This window comes from Rhinolophus sinicus, chromosome X, assembly GCF_036562045.2.
Source record: "Rhinolophus sinicus isolate RSC01 chromosome X, ASM3656204v1, whole genome shotgun sequence".
Classification (NCBI taxonomy): Eukaryota; Metazoa; Chordata; class Mammalia; order Chiroptera; family Rhinolophidae; genus Rhinolophus; species Rhinolophus sinicus.
In genome coordinates, this window is record NC_133768.1 from 69105428 (window position 1) to 69124436 (window position 19009).

The 19009-nt window shown below is 37.8% G+C and overlaps 1 long non-coding RNA gene across 1 annotated transcript in view; it reads left to right on the forward strand.

The window, feature by feature from the left end:
- Positions 1-18225, forward strand: part of LOC141569673 (uncharacterized) — a 96248-nt gene extending 78023 nt beyond the window's left edge. Inside the window, exons 2-3 of the long non-coding RNA XR_012493408.1 lie at positions 15723-15828; positions 18024-18225. This is a non-coding gene — a long non-coding RNA (uncharacterized LOC141569673). The remainder of the gene's footprint in view (positions 1-15722; positions 15829-18023) is intronic.
- Positions 18226-19009: the final 784 nt, after the last annotated feature.

Here is a 19009-nt window from a genome sequence, read left to right on the forward strand (position 1 = left end):
TGCTAGTTGTAGGGGGCACAGCCCACCATCCCTTGTGGGAGTCAAACCGGCAACCTTGTGGTCGAGAGCCTACACTCCAACCAACTGAGCCATCCGGGAGCTCAGCGGCAGCTCAGCTCAAGGTGCCGTGTTCAATCTTAGTTGCAGGGGGCGCTGCCCATCATCTCTTGCAGGACTCGAGGAATTGAACTGGCAACCTTGTGGTTGAAAGCACACTGGCCAATGTGGGAATCGAACCGGCAACCTTCGGAGTTAGGAGCTTGGAGCTCTAACCGCGTGAGCCACAGGGCCAGCCCTGCTTTTAATTTTTGAACAAATTTATGAGTATGAACTGATAGTGAAGAACATTAAGAACCATATGATTTCACTCATGTAGGATATGAAACAAAAAGCAACAAATGAACAAACAAAACAAACAAACCTATTGATACAGACAACAGAATGGTTAGTTATGAGAGGGGAAAGGAGGTGGAGGTGGACTGAGAGGGTAAAGGGGGTCTAATATATGGTGACAGAAAGAAGCTAGGCTTTGGGTGATGAGCACACAATCGAGTACAGAGATGTCATATTATAAAATTATACACCTGAAATTTATATAATGTTATTAACCAATGTTAACCCAATAAATTTAATTTTTTAAAAAGGGAAAAACGTTTCAAATAATTTTTATAGATTTGGCTTTCAGTTGTGCTATACTGTTGCCGGAGATACATAGTTGGATTTTTTTGACTGATGGGATCATCCTAGTCCTAAGAACACCTTTCTGCAGTGTCCAGCCCTAGCAGCTCAGATCCAGTTCTCAAGCAGGCCAAACATTCCCTTGAAATTCCATTTCCTTACTCATGTTGTTCCCTCTACATGCTGTGTCATATACCCACAAACACTCACTCAACGTTTCTTGATTTCTTGGTGGTGTTGATAACAGACACATCATGTTTGTCATTGGGCTAAGAGGTCAAGGGTTGGACACTCCAATAACGTGATTAGCCCCATGCCAATGTCCTGGTGAGGAAAGAGCGTAGATTGGGGAAATAAAAAGGCCAGACATATTTCATCTTTTCTTATGGATGAGTAATGTTCCATTACATATATGTACCACATCTTTATCCAATCATCTATCAAAGGACACTTCAGTTGTTTCTATGCCTTAGCCACCATGAATAATGCTGCAATGAACATAGAGGTACATAAATCTTTACGGATACATGTTTTCAGAATTTTGGGAAAGACACCCAGAAGAGGGATTGCTGGGTCATATGGTAATTCTACTCTTCATGTTTTTTGAGGAACTTTAATACTGTTTTCCACAGTGGCTGCACCAATTTACATACTGCCACTTGAGACAGTATGGATGGATCTTGAGATTATCATTTTAAGTGAAATTAGTCAGACAGAAAAAGTCAAGAAACATATGATTTCACTCATATGGGTGATAAAAAACTGAAAGCAACAAGGAACAAAACAAACAAATAAATAAAAACTAATAGACACAGACAAGCTTAGTACTAGTTACCAGAGGGGAAAAGGAAGAGGGGTGATAGAAGAGGGTAAAGGGGGTCAAATATATGGTGATGGAAGAAGAACTAACTCCGGTGCTGACCACACAATATACAGATGATGTGTTATAGAATTGTTAACTTGAAACCTATATAATTTTATTAACCAATGTTACCCCAATAAATTTAATTTAAAAATAAAGTGGATGTTCAAAGAAAAAAAAGGCCAGATGTGAATTCTGGGCTCTGCCACTTACATTCTGTAAGATTCAATGAATGAAATGTAAGAATGCTCATCTGAAGAACTGAAATAATAAATATTGCCTCATAGGCTTACTTCAAGTATTAAAGGAGACAGCACATGGAAAGCTCATAACACACTAGCAGGTACAGTTCACACGAGTTTCCTTAGTTCTGTAGAGGGCAGGATCCATGTTAACCTGTGTGTCTTTTGTGTTTTACAAGTGTTTGTTGACAATTCATAAATAATTGCCATTTGAGTGCCTACTGTGTAGTGTTCTGTTATTCCTGAAAACTAATTTCTATTAAAATATTTATTTGGCCTTAAGGTTGAGAACCCAGAGTGCTTGCCAATTTTCTGTCTTATGGGTTTCCATAGCACTCCAGGATGTCTGTGTAAGCTCCCCCATTTCATCTGTGTGATCAGTCCAGGCTAGCAGAGAAGTGACTCACCCAAGGTCCTATGATGACTGATGCTTCCAGTCCAAGAATCCAGGAAGGACTCTTGAGTCTCTAGCATCTTGCCTAGCAGATCTATCACTGTAGCTTTGTACTCACACAGTCTTTCTGGAGCTAAAAGGATACCAGAGATACATGTATTATGTGCTTTCCTGGTGTTTACTTTTATCCAGAAAGAGAAGAGGGGGAGAAAAAAATTCAACAGAAAAAAAGGTGAAGATTGTCCCCTTCTTTCAACTTAACACACAAATCATTCTATTAGATTGAAAAATATTAAATTGTTTCTATAGGTAAAAAATGACTGAATATTTGCAATTTCATGTGCTTTGTTGAATATAACAAACAATATACTGTATTTCCTACATAATAGAAATGTATGTTAGTTTCTTTTTCTATTATAGCCATTCCCAATTCTATTTATTTCTTTTATTAAAATTTATTTGCCTTCCAGATCAAAATGGTGGTGTGAGGTGAGCCTCTATAAAGCTCCCCTGGAATTTACAACTAATCGAACAACAATAACTCCACAAAGGTCGTCCTGCACAGTAGACAGGCAAGACAAAGAGGCCCACTACTGAATTCACCTAAAGGTGGGGGAATCGTGCGAACGGGGGAGATGGGAAGGGAGAAGTGCGGAGACGGAGCCGCGCGGGCGCAGGATTCAGACCTAGCTCAGTGCTCCGAGCTTGCTGCATCCTGGAACTATCGGAGCTGCGGAAGAGGGAAGAACTTGGACTGCTAGGGCTCTGCTTATGGCCCATAGGGCTCATGGGGCAGCATATAACACGGCTGAACCCAACAGTCATGGCAGAAATCTCAGAGAAAAGACTGAGGGAAGAAGGCTGAAAACGGTGGTTTAAGCCCTCACTGCCGAGCAGAGAATGGAAGCCTTTGGCACTGAGACTAGCTGCCCCCTCGCTACTTTCCCAGAGCTCACCCTGCCACCACATGCCCGGTGTTAGAAATGGAACAGTAGCAGAGTCAGATCAAAAGAAGAGAATATTTGCTGTTTTGAGAACTGTGGACCACAGACACAGATTCGCAGCCCAACTAGTTCTGGCAAAGGGGAGGGAGTTGTGGAAGCAGGACCGGCTGTGGTGGTGGTCGCCACCATTGCTCTGGACCACCTCTCACAACTCACACTGCTCCTGGCCCCACCAATCTGGGCGGATCCCTGCAGGGGTAAAAAGATCTGCAGAAACATGTGCTCTGAATCTGGTGCAGGAAGAGCTTTGGAACTTCAAAAGCTCTCCCCATACCCACAAGGACACTGTGCCCTGTGACTCAGGCGAACTATTAACAGAGGAGAAGCCTGTCTCCCAGGGAATCCCTCCATTGTGTGAGAAGCTGGAATAGTGCAGAGAAAACATAGCACTACCATGTGAGAGAGAAAAAACAAACTGCAGTCGGAGAGAAAATAAAACATTCTACCAACAAGTACTGGAAACAAAAGAAAGACATCTTCCTATCAACCTGTTGCAGAAGCAACTCCTTTAGATGTCTAGGAAGAGAAATAATAAATCAGTAATTGCAATGAATAACCAAGGCAACAAGACAGCTCAGAAAGAAAGTGAAAAGTCTCCAGAAAATGAACTTAAAGATATGGAAATATGTGCCTTAAATGACAGAGAATTCAAGATTGCAGTTCTGAAAAAACTCAATGAGACGCAAGAAAACACAGAAAGGCAGTTTAATGAACTCAGAAACACAATCAAAGAGCAACGTGAGCATTTTATGAAAGAGATTGAAATTTAAGAAAAGAACCAAATAAAATTTCAGGAGATTAAGTACTCAATAGAAGAAATTAAGAATGAAATAGCCAGCTTAGGAAGTAGAATTCACCAGATGGAGGAAAGAATCAGTGACATCGAAGATAGAAACCTGGAAACGACACGGATGGAAGAAGAAAGAGACTTGAGATTTAAAAGAAATTAAAGATCTCTACAAGAACTTTCTGACTCCATCAGAAAGAGCAATATAAGAATAATGGGCAGGCTGGCCCCGTGGCTCAGGCGGTTAGAGCTCCATGCTCCTAACTGCAAAGGCTGCTGGTTCGATTCCCACATGGGCCAGTGGGCACTCAACCACAAGGTTGCCAGTTCGATTCCTCGACTCCTGCAAGGGATGGTGGGCAGTGCCCCCTGCAACTAAGCTTGAACACGAAACCTTGAGCTGAGCTGCCGCTGAGCTCCCGGAAGGCTCAGTTAGGTGGAATGCATCATCTCAACCACAAGGTTGCTGGTCCGACTCCCACAACGGATGGTGGGCTGTGCCCCCTGCAACTAGAAACAGCACCTGGACCTGGAGCTGAGCTGCGCCATCTACAACTGAGACTGAAAGGACAACAACTTGAAGCTGAACGGCACCCTCCACAAGTAAGATTGACAGGACAACAACTTGACTTGGAAAAAAGGCCTGGAAGTACACAATGTTCCCGAATAAAGTCCTGTTCCCCTTACCCAATAAAAAATCTTAAAAACAAACAAACAAAAATAATAATGGGCATACCAGAAGGAGAAGAAACAGAAAAGGAAGCAGAGAATATACTCAAACAAATTGTCCATGAACACAACCCAAACTTGTGGACAGAACTGGATCCTCGAATCCAAGAAGCAAATAGAACACCTAATTACCTCAATCCCAATAGGCCTTCTCCAAGGCACATTGTATTAAAACTGTCTAAAATCAATGACAAAGAAAGAATCCTCAAGGCAGCCAGGGAAAAGAAGACGGTAACCTACAAAGGAAAGCCCATTAGAATATCATCAGATTTTTCAGCAGAAACGATACAAGCCAGGAGGGAGGGGAACCAAATATTCAAACTATTGAAAGAGAGAAATTATGAGCCAAGAATAATATATCCAGCAAAGATATCACTTAGATATGAAGGAGGAATAAAGACCTTTGCAGAGATACAGAAGCTGAGGCAATTTTCTAATATACGACCTGCACTACAAGAAGTACTAAAACATGCTATTCAAACACCATCAACAGGGACAAGTTGTGGCAACCAAAAAATAAAAAGGGGGAGAGTAAAGGCCTAAGCAGGAATATGGGAATGGAAAAAGTAAGCGTGCTGAAGAAAATGGGATACTCTAAATATCAAACTTTCTTTTCCATAAACTTAAGGGTAACCACTCAAAAAATATCCAGAACTGAAATACATACTGTAATAAAAGAAGAAACAAAGAGAAACATCATAGAAAACCACCACACAGAACTAATAGACAACAACAGAAAGGCAAGGAAACAATGGAGACAGAGCATTACAGGAAACTAAAGATAGAATGACAGGAAATCCTCACATATCAATAATTGCCATAAATGTAAATGGACTGAACTCGCCAATAAAAAGGCACAGAGGAACAGATTGGATCAAAAAACTAAACCCAACCATACGCTGTCTCCAAGAGACAAATCTCAGCTACAAGGACAAGCATAGATTCAAAGTGAAGGGGTGGAAATTGACACTCCAAGCAAATGGTATCCAGAGAAAATCAGCTGTAGCCATAATGATATCAGATGAAACAGACTTCAGGGTGAAAAATGTAACAAGCGACAAAGATGGACATTTCATAATGGTAAAGGGGACTATACAACAAGAAGACATAACAGTCATCAATATTTATGCCCCAAATCAGGGAGCACCGAAATATACCAGGCAACTACTAACAGAACTAAAGTGAGAAATTGACCAAAACACAGTTATACTAGGGGATATATATATGTATATATATATATATATATAATTATATATATAATTATATATATATATATATATATATATATATATATATATATATATATATATATATAATTTATATATATATATAATTTATATAATATATAATTATATATATATATATATATATATATATATATATATATATATATATATAATTGACAGCTATGGATAGATCGTCCAAACAGAAAATAAATAATGAAATAGCAGCCCTAAATGACACTTTGGATGAAATGGACATAATCGACATATACAGAGCACTTCATCCTAAAACATCAGACTATGCATTTTTTTCTAGTGTACATGGAACATTCTCAAGGATAGAGCATATATTGGGACATAAAATCAGCCTCAGCAAATTTAAGAAGATAGAAATTATACCAGGCATATTCTCTGATCACAAGGCTTTGAAATTGGATATCAACTGCAAAAGGAAAGCGGCAAAAAACACAAATACATGGAGATTAAACAACATACTTTTAAAGAACGACTGGGTCAAAGAAGAAATTAGAGGAGAGATCAAAAGATACATAGAAACAAATGACAATGAAAACACATCCTACCAAAATTTTTGGGATGCAGCGAAAGCACTTTTAAGAGGGAAATTTATCTCATTACAGGCCTATGTCAAGAAACAAGAAAACTCCCAAATAAATAACCTCATGTTACACCTTAAAGAACTAGAAAAAGAAGAACAAGAAAAACCCAAGGTCAGCAGAGAAAGGAAATAACAAATATCAGAGGAGAACTAAATGAAATAGAGAACAAAATGACAATAGAAAAAATTAATGTGACAAAGAGCTGGTTCTTTGAAAAGATTAACGAAATTGACAAACCCTTGGCTAGACTCACTAAGATAAAAAGAGAGAAGACACTAATTAAAAAAATCAGAAATGAAACAGGGGAAGTTATCACGGACATCACAGAAATACAAAGGATCATCCAAGAATAATATGAAGGACTATATGCCAACAAATTCAATAACCTAGAAGAAAGGGACAAGTTCTTAGAAACATATAGCCTTCCAAGGCTGAACCATGAAGAATTGGAAAATCTAAACAGACCAATCACCAGTAACGAAATTGAATCAGTCATCCAAAACCTTCCCAAAAGCAAAAGTCCAGCACCAGATGGTTTCACTAGTGAATTCTGCCAAACCTTCAAAGAGGATCTAATACCAATCCTGCTCAAACTCTTCCAAAAAATTGAAGAAGAGACAGTACTGCCTAACTCATTTTATGAGGCCAACATTACCCTGATACCAAAACCTGGTAAGGAGAGCACAAAAAAAGAAAACTACAGACCAATATCTCTGATGAATACTGATGCAAAAATCCTTAAAAAATTCTAGCAAATCGAATACAACAATGCATTAAAAAGATTATTCATCACGACCAAGTGGGGTTCATCCCCGGGGCACAAGGATGGTTCAACATCTGCAAATCCATCAATGTGATACATCACATAAACAAAATAAAGGACAAAAATCATATGATTATATCAATTGATGCAGAAAAAGCATTTGACAAGATACAACATCCATTTATGATTAAAACACTTAATAAAATAGGTATAGAAGGAAAATACCTTAACATAATAAAGGCCATATATGACAAGCCCTCTGCTAATCTCATAATTAATGGTGAAAAACTGAAGCCCTTTGCTCTACGTTCAGGAACACGACAGGGCTGTCCCCTATCACCTCTGCTTTTCAACATAGTGTTGGAAGTCCTTGCCAGAGCAATCAGGCAAGAGAAAGAAATAAAAGGCATCCAAATTGGGAATGAAGAAGTTAAATTATCACTCTTTGCAGATGACATGATGCTATATATAGAAAACCCTAAAGACTCCACCAAAAAGCTATTAGAAACAATCAACGAATACAGTAAAGTTGCTGGCTACAAAATCAACGCACAAAAGTCCATTGCTTTCCTATATACTAACAATGAAATCTCAGAAAAAGAAATACAAAAAACAATTCCTTTTGCAATTGCAGCAAAAAGAATAAAATACCTAGGAATAAACTTAACCAAGGATGTGAAAGACCTATATGCTGGAAACTATAAGACATTTTTGAAAGAAATTGAAGAAGACACAAAGAAATAGAAAGACATTCCGTGCTCATGGATTGGAAGAATCAACATAGTTAAAATGGCCATATTACCCAAAGCAATACACAGATTCAATGCAATCCCCATCAAATCCAAATGGCATATTTTAAAGAAATAGAACAAAAAACCATCAGATTTGTTTGGAACCACAAAAGATCCTGAATAGCCAAAGCAATCTTAAGAACAAAGAACAATACTGGAGGTATCACACTTCCTAACTTTGTCTTGTATTACAGGACTACAATAATCAAAACAGCATGGTATTGGCAGAAAACAGACACATAGACTAATGGAATAGAATTGAGAAACCAGAAATAAAACCACCTCAATATGGACAGATAATTTTTGACAAAGAAGCTAAAAACATACAATGGAGGAAAGACAGCCTCTTCAATAAATGGTGCTGGGAGAATTGGATAGCCACATGCAAAAGAATGAAACTGGACTGCTATTTGTCACCATGTACCAAAGTTAATTCAAAATGGATCAAAGACTTAAGCATAAGACCTGACACAATAAACTGCATAGAAGAAAACATAGGTACTAAACTTATGGACCTTGGGTTCAAAGAGCATTTTATGAATTTGACTCCAAAGGCAATGGAAGTAAAAGCTAAAATAAACGAATGGGACTATATGAAACTTAAAAGCTTCTGCACAGCAAAAGAAACCATTGACAAAATAAAGAGGCACCAACTGAATGGGAGAAGATTTTTGCAAACAGTGCCTCCGATAAGGGGCTAATATCCAGAATATACAAGGAACTCATGCAACTCAACAACAAAAAACAAACAACCCAATTGAAAAATGGGCAGAGGACTTGAAGAGACATTTCTCCAAAGAGGACATACAAATGGCAAATAGACATATGAAAAAATGCTCAACATCACTAATCATCAGAGAAATGCAAATCAAAACCACAATGAGATATCACCTCACCCCAGTCAGAATGGCTATCATCAACAAGACAAATAGTAACAAGTGTTGGAGAGGCTGTGGAGAAAAAGGAACCCTCATACACTGTTGGTGGGAATGCAGACTGGTGCAGCCGTTATGGAAGGCAGTGTGGAGGTTCCTCAAAAAATTACGAATAGAATTGCCATATGACCCAGCAATCCCTCTCCTGGGTATCTACCCAAAATCTGAAAACATTTAGAGATAAAGACACGTGTGCTCCAATGTTCATTGCAGCTTTGTTTACGGTGGCCAAGACATGGAAACAACCAAAATGTCCTTCGATAGATGAATGGATAAAGAAGTTGTGGTATATATACACAATGGATTACTATTCGGCGGTAAGAAAAGATGATATAGGATCATTTGTGACAACATGGATGGATCTTGAGAGTGTGTTGCTGAGTGAAATAAGTCAGACAGAAAAAGCAGAGAACCATGTGATTTCACTGTGTGTGGTATATAAACCCAAAACAACAAAAGAACAAGACAAACAAATGAGAAACAGAAACTCATAGACACAGACAATAGTTTAGTGGTTACCAGAGGGTAAGGGGGTTGGGGGTTGGGAGATGAGGGTAAGGGGGATCAAATATATGGTGATGGAAGGAGAACCGACTGTGGGTGACGAACACACAACAGGATTTATAGATGATGTAATACAGAATTGTACACCTGAAATCTATGTAATTTTAGTAACAATTGTCACCCAATAAATTTAAAAAATAAATTTTTAAAAAAAGATCTTTAAGTAATAAGAATAGCCAGTTTGTAATTCATTTATTCAGAAAGCCATAACTAGAGATAGCTTAATACAATTTGTCTATGGAAAAACATAAAAAGTTAAACACTAGAAAATGGCATTTTGGTGGACACTGAAATTTTACTTAAACAAAGGTTAGAGAGGACTGGTGTAAAACCTAGTTCATGGTAATGCTTTTTCTCCTAATTTTCCCTCTTATTTTATATCTTGATCATTTTAAAACTTAATTTTTAATTACAAATTACAAAGAGTAATATACGATAATTAAACTGTGATAAATGTTGATGGCAATTGTAAAAAAATTCAATTCCTCTAAGATTGTTCAAAGAAAAATGTGAAAGTCTAACCCTCATGACCAAACACTACTATGCAATCAATACCTGTGTCTACCCCTCACAAATTCTCATATAATTCAATGGAACAAACTTGCTTTTGCAGGCTGCTTTCTACAGCATCTGGCTGAGTTATACTGTTTTCAGAGGAACTCCGCTGTACCAAACTATATTTGCTGAAAAAAGAGAAAGAAGATTTTAAGTTCAAGTAGGAAAAAAAATGGCTCAGTCTTTCCAGGGTCTATGACAGAGTGTCTGGAATTGCTTTTTGCTTCAGTCATCCGACTCTTATATAAAAATTTTACTATTCAGAGGTTTCTCTTGGACACCCAGTCAGGCCAATCCAGCACCAAAATCAACAATTTCTGCCCAAGTCATTTGTTTGAGCCCTTCTATCTCTTGTACACCAAAACACAGAAATACCAACTTTTAGGTTTCAAGAGAGGTGCTAAGCATTCAAAGCAGGCATCTGCAGCATCTTGCAAAGTCCAAGTATCTTTCTCTTTATCAAGGAATCTTTGGGAATGAGAGTTAAGGCAATAAAGAGACCAGGATCCTTCTTTTAGAAACTACTTGTGGTCAGTGGACAGAACAGTCTCCTTCTGTTGAAGAGATGGGGTAGGAGAGCAGCTGATCCACACATTGGCTCAATGAGATCTTGGATTAACTCTGGCTAAATGTGATGCTGGCCTGAGGTTACACTTTGTCTCATAATAATGATAATGCAATGATTTTAAAACAGGTTTATATATTCTTCACCAAACTGCAACTGTAATCCAGGGCTACTAACTCCAAGTCCTGTGCTCTTACCGCTACTGACCACTCTAAGGTGTATTCACTGTTATTGTGGCCTTAAAGCTGCTGCTCAGTGGAATCCAAGGCCTGCTATTCCCAGCAGGACATCAGTACAGCCATGCTCCTCACTTCCCTGAGGCTTTTTTTCACTTAATTCCAGTTTATGGACTTTAAATTGGTACAACTATTCTGGGTGGCAGGTGGAGAATTAAATTAAGTGTGAGTACGCCATTTGAGGCAGCAATTCCATGTCTTAAAACGTACCCTAAGGAAATAGTTAAGTATGTGCACAGGAGTATGGAAACAATAAGATTCATCAACCTAAATACCTGATTTTTGTCTTTACTACAAATGTAAATTTATTGAAGGATAAAGAGAGCACAAAAGATATCTATCAACGAAGGGGTGTATGGAAACATAGATAATTGCTCTAGGAACACACAAATAGACATTCATAAGCACTCATGTACACACACATCAAACTAGTCATCAAGGTCTATTCACAAAAGCCTTAAAATTACCCAGGTGGGCTTCAAAAATTACCCAGGAGCACAAATAGGACAAACTCAAAAACAAGCAAGATCTATTCTAAATGCAAACATGAAATACCTTCTTTAGCAATAGAAACTGAATATCATTCATCTCACCATTGTTTATTTAAGAAAATGTATTATGTTCTTTTTATGTTTCGCATTCATTTTGCCTTTCATGGATAGGTGTTACAAGATAAAACATAAAATTAAAGAACGAAGGCCTATCAATCAAAAATTGTAAGGTTCTCATTGATATAAGCACACGTGCCTTTGTAATTTTAATAGCATGTGGAAACTTATTTGGTATTATCAAAATCAAATTAAATTATAATGAAATTGTATGTCCTCCTTGGAGAAATGTCTCTTCAGGTCCTCTGCCCATTTTTCAATTGGATTTTTTTTTTTTAATTGTTGAGTTGTATGAGGTCCTTACGTATTTTTAATATTAGCCCCTGATCAGAGGCACTGTTTGCAAAAATCTTCTCCCATTCAGTTGGTTGCCTCTTTCTTTTCTCGATGGTTTCTTTTGCTGTGCAGAAGCTTTTTAGTTTGACATAGTCCCATTCATTTATTTTAGCTTTTACTTCCCTTGCCTTTGAATCCAAATTCATAAAACCTGCTTGAACCAAAGGTCTATAAGTTTAGTACCTATGTTTCCTTCTATGCGATTTATTGTTTCAAGTCTTACATTTAGTCTTTGATACATTTTGAATTAATTTTGGTACACAGTGACAGATAGCAGTCCAGTTTCATTCTTTTGTGGCTTTCCAGTTCTCCAAACACTATTTTTTGAAGAGGCTTTCTTTTCTCCATTGTATATTTTTGGCTTCTTTGTCAAAAATTATCTGTCCATATTTATGTGGGTTTATTTCTGGTTTTTCAATTCTATTCCATTGGTCTGTGTGTCTGTTTTTTTCTGCCAATTCCATTGTTTGGATTATTGTTGCCCTGTAGTACAAGCTAAGTCAGGGAGTGTGATACCTCTAGCAGTATTCTTTTTTCTTAAGATTGCTTTGGGTCTTTTGTGGTGGGAATGCAGATTGGTGCAAGTGCTATGGAAAGCAGTGTGGAGGTTCCTCAAAAGTTAAGAATATAATTATCATATGACTCAGCATTCCCTCTCCTGGGTATTTACCCAAAAAACCTGAAAACATTTATCTGTAAAGATATCTGTGCTCTGATGTTCATTGCAGCTTTATTTATGGTGGCCAAGACATGGAAACAACCAAAGTGTCCTTCAATAGATGATTTAATAAAGAAGATGTGGTATATATACACAATGGAATATTATTCTGCCATAAGAAAAGATGAAATAGTGCCATTTGCAACAACATGGATGGATCCTGAGATTATTATGCTAAGCGAAATAAGTCAGACAGAGAAAGTCGAGGACCATATGATTACTGATATGTGGGATATAAAACTGAAAGCAACAAAGGAAGAAGACAAATAAAGAAACAAAAACTCATAGACACTGACAATAGTTCAGTGGTTACCAGAGGGTAAGAGGGGAGGGAGGATACTAGAAGAGAGTAAAGGGGGTCAAATACATGGTGATGGAAGGAGAACTGACTCTGGGTGGTGAACACACAATGGGATTTATAGATGATGTAATACAGAATTGTACACCTGAAATCTACATAACTTTACTAACAATTGTCACCCCAATAAACTTTAATTTAAAAAAAGAAATTGTAAAGAGGTGAGTATATTCTTTGGTATAGCAAAAATTATCACTAAGAATCCACATCATTTTTGAACTTAAATTAAAAAATATAGACATGAAGCATTAGAGGTGTGACACATTACAATAGTAACAAAAATAAAACAAAACCAGACATTGTCCTTTTCCTCCTTGAGCTTGAAGTTTAAAGGGGAAGATAGTGAAGCCAGCAATAATGATGAAGTATTATAGCAGCTATGATAGGGAAAGTCAGGATGCGATGGGAGCAGAGCAGATAGTGCAAGTACTTGACTGGTCTTGAGTGTGCTGGGGAGGCTTCTCACAGGAAGTGCTGTTTAAGCTGGGACATTAGGGATAAGGAAGAATTAGCTGGGTAAAGAGAAGGCAGGGCTAATGTGAGACCCTATCTGGATATAACAGTCAGGAAATACTCTATAACCTGGTTCATCCCTGGGGAAATCCTGTGTGGAAATTCACTACCCAGCAGTCGGGCATGTCCAGAAAACTGTGTGAAATTTAATCGCTCAGTTATAGAAAGTGCCTGACTTTGTAGTTCATGCCCATGAGAGAAACCAAGAATCAGACTTCTCAAGAGTTGTCTCATCTTTTAACTCTTTTTACACCATCTTGGCAGTGAGCTCCAATCAGGAGAAAGGAACAAATCATTAACATGTAAACAAGTGAATGTATGACTGAGAAGATAGCTGAAATACTCAATGTATCAGGATGTCTTTACTCCCTTCCCCTTCCCTTTAGTGGGCTGTCTTCCAGGGTACCTGGACTCTTTGATTTATGCTGGTGTGATATGATGTCCAAGCCTGGTCATGTGTGTACAGGTGAACACTAACACTGGACAGGTCTAGTGAAGTGTATACTATTACAGTTCTGGAGCTCAGGAAAGAGGAGGTCAGGAGGCAGAGATTTACGCTGGCAGTGGCTGGCACATAGGGGTCACTCAAACACTATGTGGTAAATGGAAGGATTAATGAGTAAGTTAAAGAATGAATGAAAAAATGGCAGACTTTTGGAGACAGCAGAAAATAAAACTGAGTGTTTATCTCTTCAAAGTGTTTCCATCCATATTTATCTTTTGAAATACGTAGATTGGGATTGCATTATATATCTGCTCCATAATCTACTTTTTAAAGTAGTGTTGATTTTTATTATTAGAAAGTCATTTTTCTTTTCAATAAAATTTAGAAAAATACCCACCGACATTAATGAAGGTTGCAGTTTGAATATCATAGAACAAGAAGTTGGGGAATGAAGGAGCTCCACCAACCAGACAGACCTTTCTGGAAGCCTTTTAGAGAAAGAATATTGCTAAGGAACTCAGCCACTGCCTCAGACTAGAGAGAGGAGGAACAGGTAGCCCCAGTACCATCTTAGGAGGAACTGTGAGTGTGAGTGTGTGTGTGTGTGTAAATATTTGGTGTCATATATTTTAACATAATTTACACATACATTTATTTTGAAATAATAGATCTTACTGTATAGCTTGTATTTATATTTTTCCCACTGAAGAGTAGATTGTGAACACTTTATAATATTAATACATATATTTTACATTATTAATCTTATGATTTAGTTTAAAACCAACAGTTTTCTCTGTGTTGAAAGTATCAACACAATTATTTTTTCATTTTATGAAATCAATGTGCAGTTACTTAAGTAAAATGAAACAATATAACAATACATTATTAGAAGGCCAAATTTAACCTCTATCTCTCTTACCTCACAGCTGTTTACTACATGAAACCTCTATTGCTAGCAGGCTATGTGCCCTTCAGATATTTTTCCTTGCTGATTAGATATTAACTTAGATATATCAACAGATTATATAGATACACATACAATTTTATATTCCTTAGCAGAAATGAGATCATATAGCCATAATATTATAAATTTATATCTATTTATTTTTATTTTCATTTCTATAATAATTATGTTGAATTTTTTCGCATTTTAATGCCAGTAGTATTCCCTGTGAGATTTCTGGCTCTCAGTAAGTATTTATTAATCTCCATGTAGATTTTCTGATTTATAAGGCAACACAAGCTAATGTTTGAAAATGCACTGGGGGGCATTCTTCACCATCCTGACCATCTCTAGGTAAATTCCACCCCCCTGATCAATTAGACTCAAAAGATAGGAAGCTGCAGGTCACTGTGGGAAGATCTTGGGTCTTAGGGATAGTACAGGCTTTGATTCTTTCCTCTGTCACAAGTCTGGAGATTTTTGGAGGCAAGTTACTTAACCTATGAGTCTTATCTTCTTCACCTTACTAATGGTGATAATACTAGCTACCTAGAATGCTGGTTATTAGGAATAAAGGAGATGAAATATAATGGTTTTCCCATATAGTAGACATTACACAAATTTATGTACATTCTTCTTACCTCACCTTCCCAAACTGCAACACTAACACTTCTGCCTGAACCCTTCACCATCTCAGGTACCAGCTAATTCATGTGACTCTTTGCTTAGGTATCTTAGCACAGGGGCATATTGCAGCCCTACAATCATTAATATAAAGGATTGTTACCATATGTACATGATACAGATGACACACTAAGAAAATAATCAAGCTCTTTCCCTTTGTTTCACTCTCTAGGTTAATTCTGGAGAAGTTTCCCATTGAATCCTGGAAACACAAGGTGATACAGAAGAACAAAGCACAACAGTGGATCTGTTTGAGGGATATTTGCATTGAGATTCAGGTCATTGAATTGCAATGACATTCAAGTCACGTTTCTTCTTTCAAACTCGTTTCTATAAGAGAATAATGCTGTGTGTAAGTTGTTAGTAATACGGATTTTGGATGTACTCAATCCACCACCATAACTTTGCCAACAACTGATTGTTTGATCTTGCACAAGTTATTTAACCTTCTAAGCCCCTGTTTCCTTATTTCAAAACAGGGCATAATACTACTACCTATTTTACATGGTGGTAAGGAAGAATTAAAGAGATAACACGTGAAACATTTTTAGCATAGTGTCCAGCACATAGTGAGTGCTTAGTAAATTTTAGCCATTACTGTTGTTTATAGTCCTCTCAACCAGGGCCAGGGCTAGGATGAAGCTAGTGAGGTGACTGAGGCTCTTTGGGCACATAATTTAAAGGGACACTTACTCTCAGGGTTGTACACATACCAATCCTGCACCTGAAGGAGACTGACATCTCCTTGAGAGGTAGGGCCTCTTTTAAGCAAGCCTCACCCTAGTTCATGGCAGGGATTCACGTGGGTGTTTTATTTTTGCCTGCTAGGGAATTCAGAGAACTCTGAGCATCTGCAGTGTGTGTGGCACTGTGATTCCTCACTCCATGAAACAGATTAAGAGACTAAGGCACAGAGAAATGAAGTACCTTGTTTTGGGCCATTCTCCAAGTGGGTAAACAGAGATGGAAACAAGTGTCCTGAATGTCAGCTCCATGTATCTTTCAGTATACCACAGAGCCTCAGCTGTAAATCCCACATTTATAAAGAGGGGGTATTTTCTTATTGTGTTAATGTGTAACAAAATTGAAATACATGTTTATTTCTGATACATAGGTTCTAGTCCTTCCTCTTTCGTTCATTAGCTGTCATCTCAAGCAAGTGATTGAAACTTCCTGGGCTCCATTTTGCCATTTGTGTAAATAAGTGAATTGGATGTCATTGCCACAAACTCTATTTTATATTCCTATAATTTATTATTTCATACTGTCTACTACTTCTCAGCTTTGTGTTTCTCTGCCTCCTTTCTCATGTTAAATGGAAACAATGTGCAAAGATGCCCCTAAATACTTTGGGAACTGGACTCTAAAAGAAGCCTCTAGAATAAGAAAATAATATGAAAAAACGAGACTATACATCATCGATTTTATATAAAAGAATATCATACATAGATGTACATAGAGTAATACAGGGTCTATTTATTTGGAAATGTTCAGGAAAGAGAAAATATTTTTTGGCTTTGAGTTGGGATTATACTAGACAAAAATTTATGGAACAAATAAAGCAAAACCTGAGTGTATTGGCTGTGACTATAAAATAATGACCCTGGTGTTCTTTTGAGGATCATAAATTGCTTGTAAAGCCAGTTGCTAAAGTTTTGATTGATGATAATCTCATTATACAGGTGTATGTCTTCATGGGAATGGAGGACTATTTTGAAGAGCAATCCTGATGTACATTTTTACTTCTGGTGTTGATGAGAAAGGACAGAGTTACACCTCATTACTTTATTATCACTTGAGTATAGAAAATGGCCCTCCATTTTAGAAGAGGAGGACACAATAGATAATATGGGAGAACAGCTACATTGTGTCTCTGAAAACAAAGGATATGCTTTGGTTTGATGGGAACATGAGTGAACTCTAAATACAATGCTTAATGGGGCTCTACTTGGCAGTAAAATGATAACCAAAAACTTTAATTGAGGGGGCTTTAAAAGTACTTTCACATCCTTCTCCTAAAACTGGAGCAGTATCCAGGATAATGAGTCCACGGCCTGTACAATTGGCAATAATTAGCACCAAACTACCATACATTGATTCCCTACAGTCACGGACTTGATTATGATATATGGCTCATTTTTGTCCTGCACAATCCAGAATTTTCGAGAGACAGGGCGGGTGATAGTCAGATAGGTGAGGTCATAAAGTGGTGAAACGATTTACCCAAAGTTGTCACAGAGTTACTGGGTTAGGTCTGTCATTGGGACCCAGAGAGGTCTCCTGACTTAAGAGAATTCTCCAGAAGCCAAAGTACTGGCTTTGTCCCTATGAGTGTTTTGCCTTTTAAGGGACAAAGGAAAAACGATTATCTGATATTAACATTCAGAAAGCAATTAAGAAGACGGGGAAGCACATGGGACATAAGAAGTGCATGTATAATGTTATTTGTTTTTACCTCCCTCCACCCCTTTAGAATTTCCTCTGCCCTTGGGAAGGGAGCTCCGACTTGAAGCAGAAAATTGGTTCCCCTTTTCAGAGAGGACATTGGGCAAGAAGGACAACAGAGATTCTAAATTGGATGGTTCACCCTCCCAGGGGTGAGTTAAGCCCAAAAGTCTCCCAGAAACCTACCACTCTGTTCTGTCAGAAAGTGCTGCACGGTAATCCACTCTTATGAGAATTGTCTGTGTCCAGATCATGATTAGATCTCAATAAATATTTGCCCAATTTAGTTGCCTCTGACTGGCTCTTCTGTAAGGTTTTGTGGGTCTTAGTCAACTATATCCAGTGGCAACTTTTCTGATAAAGGTGGCCATAAAGTTCCCCAAACTCATGGATCACAAACCCAGCTTGGAAAGATGGGACAAATAGATAGACAAAAAGCAGAGCAAGGAGCTAAACATAGAGCTTAGCCAGATAATTCACTAAACCATTACTCTGTACATAGTGACATTTTGTATATGAATGCAACAAAATCAGATGAAAGTGTCTGTTCCTTTGAATAAATATTTCCTGAATGAATTAGCAAGAGAGGTACAAAAATTTAGGAGTCATCATCAGGAAATAAAAAAGCATACACTCTTTCAACATTTTCCTATCGATACACATTTTTCAGTATATTTTGTATCATAGCATACATAGTGTTTCATAATCTGTCATTAAAAAGTCACACCGATTACTAGTGTTTCTCTTTATAGAAATCGACGCTTTTCTATTGCAGCAAAAGTAGTACGTATATTGAGGTTATCGCCACCTCCTGGTCAGATTCAGAACTACATCTCTCAATATCGGAGGAGGTTATGTAAAGATTTGGGGAGGGAGGCGCTTCTGGCCTGACCCACCAAATAAGGCTTGTTGGAGGCTTGAATGACACAGGCAGGCCTTCCTGCAGAATCAGATGCTGTCTAGTTCTCTTAGCTCTTGACAGGAAGTTCCACCCCTGTCTCAGATGAAGAGAGC